At 43.2% G+C, this 4505-nt stretch overlaps 1 non-coding gene across 1 annotated transcript; it reads right to left on the bottom strand.

The window, feature by feature from the left end:
* Nucleotides 1–4167: 4167 nt before the first annotated feature.
* Nucleotides 4168–4241, bottom strand: TRNAR-ACG (transfer RNA arginine (anticodon ACG)). The gene has a single exon. It is a non-coding gene; the product is annotated as a tRNA-Arg (tRNA).
* Nucleotides 4242–4505: the final 264 nt, after the last annotated feature.

The raw sequence follows: 4505 nt of genomic DNA, 5'->3' as shown, positions 1-4505 counted from the left end.
GAGTTTTGGATGATCGTCGGGTTTCATCATTACGACTTCCTCCTGGATATAAAAAACTCTTACCGAGTCCGTCGCTAGTTGAAAATCCAGCTGACCCGCTCAGGTGGTCGGCCGATGCATCTGTCATTGAAGATGAACCATCTGAACCCATACCAGACAAAAGTCAAAAGGTCGAGGCGGCAGTTGACCCAGTCTTTCCTTCAGAGGTTCCATCTTCAGATGATATAATCACTGAAGAGAACAAGGATGACACCGTCCAAATTCTTTTCATAAGCACAGACTCCAGCGAACATGGGGGCAATTTACCCGTTCCTTTACCGCAGGAAGGAAGTTCGTCAGAGTCATACCCGGCCATCTATTCGGTCCCACCTCCAAGCAACCTAGTTGTCTCCTTCGACTGGAATCAACTAGGCAGACTCCGTTTACCAGCTAGTGTACCATTCCGAATTATTGTTAAAATATATAGAATGGTTATGGCTGGTACCATCATAGATGAAGGGGCTTCTTTGAGTATCCTTTCCTCAACTGCTTGGAAAGCGCTTGGTTCGCCATCGCTTTTGCCTGAGATGAGAAATCTAACAGGTTTTGATAAAGGAACCAGTCGACCGTTAGGGATCCTTCCCAATGTGCCCATAACATTGAGAGGGAAAACCATTCACATGAACGTGATGGTAGTTCAAGGACCCCTGGATTACAATCTACTCTTTGGACGAGACTATATTTATTGCATGGGAGCAATTGTCTCCTCACTCTTTTTCCGCACAAAGGAAGAGTGGTCAAGTTCGTGGACCAGCTTTCATTCCCCGGATCATACAGAGAAAATAGTCATATACCAACCCTGAATGGTCTTTTCACGCAAGAAATTTCTCAATCCCCAGTCCGTCCACCCGATGAGCGCGAGTGATTCGGGGGACATGACTGAAACCCAGGGGGCATGCACCCTGGTCTGCTTCGGCAGGAAAACTTCGGGTATAGGGTAGGTTTCCACGAGAGAATATGACTAGTCTGTACTCCATCCGTGATTGGAAGAGGGGGTTATTCTAGAACAAGATTCTCTTGTCAAAGTTATGTGAGTGGAGCAGCCTCCTTCACTCACCTTTGTCTATTTCGATAGACATCGCCGAAGAAGTGTTTTATTTGCGCTGTGAATAGAACGATCTTTGGGTAAGCTGTAAGAGGTAGGCCTCTCTCAGTAAAAAAAATGTTTTAACGGAATAAAGAAGAGGTAACCTTGAAACTCTGTTTTATACCTGGGGGCATGCAAACGTTTTGGAGTGCAAGCAAAGAGCGATCATTTATCTATTTTTTTGGATTGGTCGTTTCCTGACTTGCATAAAGAAAGGATGTGGGGCAAAACTCTAAAAGTTGTCGTTTTACATGAGACATTCTTATCATACGACTGGATTAATCGAGCAGTTTTAGCACATAGTTCAAGCTCGTTAAAAAATAACTTGCATAAAGAAAGGATGTGGGGCAAAACTCTAAAAGTTGCCGTTTTACATGAGACATTCTTATCATACGACTGGATTAATCGAGCAGTTTTAGCACATAGTTCAAGCTCGTTAAAAAATAAACATAAGACATGAGCAAATGTTTCCACCCGCGTTTAAGCTCGTTAAAAAATGAACTATTCCCTGGTAAATAACCACCATGAATGTAGTACTTCAGCCATTAAAGCCTTGGTCGTGTTTGCACCATCACCTCCACTTTTTCATTGGCCGATCATTCACCTCCATTTGATTGTTTACCCATTTTGAGGAACATCTGTGAAGAGTGATTTCACTAGCCATCCTTGTGACACTGCCGTGATTGGAAAATTCCAAACCTTGCCTGGAATCAGCTGCTACCCGTTTTATCACTCGTTCCTCAAAAGACGAGTCTCCTTTAAGCTCTTTTCAACTGACTCGTAAAATATGAAAAGATTGCCGAGTCCTTGGCCTTCCAGCTCGTTAAAGGGACAGGAAGTGCTATCCCTCATCTAGATTTTAATCTTTTTGGACCTGAGGGATTATTGCACAAAAAGATCGAGCACTTGTTTTGTTCGGCTCGTTAAAACTATCAAAAATTCATCCCTTCTGTATTTTTTTATACTTTTTCGGACTTAAGGGATTAGATGACGAAAAAGGAATTTTGGAGTTACCTTTACGTTCCTTTTCAGACTCTCTAAAATTGAAAAGGACCGAGTTATCTTTGTCGTTAAAAAGATTAATAGCGACAAACTTGTCTTTAGACGAGAACGAGTTTCACTATCGCTAGGCTCGTTAAAACATAGCGATGGGTTTGCCCGAAGGGAAAATTATAGAACAAGCATATGTTATCCTCCTTAAGCTTGACAAAAATAAAGAGGTACTGGTCAGCAATGACTGGGGAAAATTGGGAAGAAAACTCAAAGAATCTTTATTGGTAGCAAGTCGCTCTTGAACATGACACTTCCACTCCGTGTTCGAGTCAAGTTGGGTTGTTTCATTCACCGATCACATCGCCATGGTCACGCCATACCATCCACATTTGGGGTTAATGCTACCAATCCATCACATCAGTGTCGCCGATATGTTCAAGAGAAGTCATCCAGAGAAGTTACCTGTGTCTCACCCACTACCATACATTATACTCCATCCTTTCATGACCGCCACCCTGAACATTATATCATCAGATCGCTTTCACCTCCATCAAAAATCATTTGCTCCGTTCCGTGTCATTGATGTGGAATTCATTAAGGCCCTCCTGTGACGGGTCACTTCTTGTCGACATTAGCTCATTACCCAAGAAGTTGATCTAGGAACACCCCATTCAGTACTTTGAAGCTTGCATGCCTCAATGGCAAGTTTCTCACTTCCGGTGACAGGTTTACATCAATGGCCTTCGACCAAAAGATTATGCGTGATGTTCAACGCCAAGTCCTTTATTCACACCACGTGAATTTTACTGCAGTACCTTGAGGGTCATTATCATTGTCGGTGATTCCTCTCGCGCTTGTTAACAGTTTACATCATTGACTGGTAATCAAGCGATGTATTTCCATGTTCGACTTCAAAACATTACTCACATGGATCGACTTGTACTTCGAGTGAAGATCGGACGAGATTGAAGACCCCGGATCTAGTTTCATCCGTCCGGGCTGCGATATATATTCAGGAAAATAAAGACATTAAATGTACATCATTGCTGCACAGATAATCATCCACTCAAAAGGATGATGGCTCTACTAGAATCATCAGTCTACACTCAGACGATTGTCTGTCCTATGTACATGAAAATGAATTTATAAAGCTGAGCATGGGAATGACCAGCTAAAGCTATAGTTCCATTAAAGAGCGTTTCCACGGGGTAGGACCTCCTCAGGGAATATAAGGTTTTCATGAGGCTGATCTTGAGCCGCCATCCAAGCACGAATACCTTCGTTCAGGAGAATATTTTTTGTGTAGAAAGTCTCAGATTCAGGATCTTCTGCTGCACGGATCTCCTGGGAAACAAAATCATAGGCACGTAAGTTTAGAGCTAGACCAACTACTCCAATGGCACTCATCCATAAACCGATCACTGGCACAAATAACATGAAGAAATGTAACCAACGTTTATTGGAAAAAGCAACCCCAAAAATCTGGGACCAGAAGCGGTTAGCAGTGACCATGGAATAAGTCTCTTCGGCTTGAGTCGGGTTAAAAGCACGGAACGTATTTGCACCATCACCATCTTCAAATAAAGTATTTTCCACGGTAGCACCATGAATAGCGCATAGAAGAGCAGCACCCAATACTTCGGCAACTCCCATCATATGAAATGGATTCAAGGTCCAATTATGAAAACCTTGAAAGAAGAGGATAAAACGGAAAATAGCTGCTACACCAAAACTAGGTGCGAAAAACCAACCGGACTGTCCCAATGGATAGATCAAAAATACAGAAACAAAGACAGCAATTGGAGCAGAGAATGCAATTGCATTATAAGGTCGCAATTGTACAGATCGAGCAAGTTCAAATTGACGTAACATGAAACCTATTAGACCGAAAGCACCGTGAAGAGCAACGAAGGTCCATAGACCACCTAATTGACACCAACGAGTCAAATCTCCTTGTGCTTCGGGACCCGTTCCATAGCTTTGCGCTATCCCAATCATATCATAATCTCCCTACCCCCGAAAGGCCTCCCTTTTGTCCCCTTTCGGGGTGGGCGAGGAGGGATTCGAACCCCCGACACCGTGGTTCGTAGCCACGTGCTCTAATCCTCTGAGCTACAGGCCCCGTCTCCGCTGGATTCGTTCCCAGGAGTCCCTCCCAAAAGGAAGGGATTCCTCTCTTCGGGGTAAGAGGATGCAGAAGCAAATTTATCGCATCGCTATGAGCGAGCGCAGGTATTGCGTTTCAAATAAAAGTAAAGTGTGGAGTGGGAAAGAAAATATGTAAGAAATGGGTTTCAAAGAAGACGACCTTCTAACGCCTCAGCTAGATCATGAAAATAGTATGAAGATAATGTATTGTATTGTATCTTATTACAGGTCTCCTCCC

Source organism: Pinus tabuliformis, chromosome 1_2, assembly GCF_031772625.1.
Source record: "Pinus tabuliformis cultivar Carrire ecotype Pingquan chromosome 1_2, CPIR1, whole genome shotgun sequence".
In the NCBI taxonomy this organism is placed as follows: Eukaryota; Viridiplantae; Streptophyta; class Pinopsida; order Pinales; family Pinaceae; genus Pinus; species Pinus tabuliformis.
Note: the sequence above shows the minus strand (reverse complement) of the source record. Positions and strands in the feature narration are given on the sequence as shown.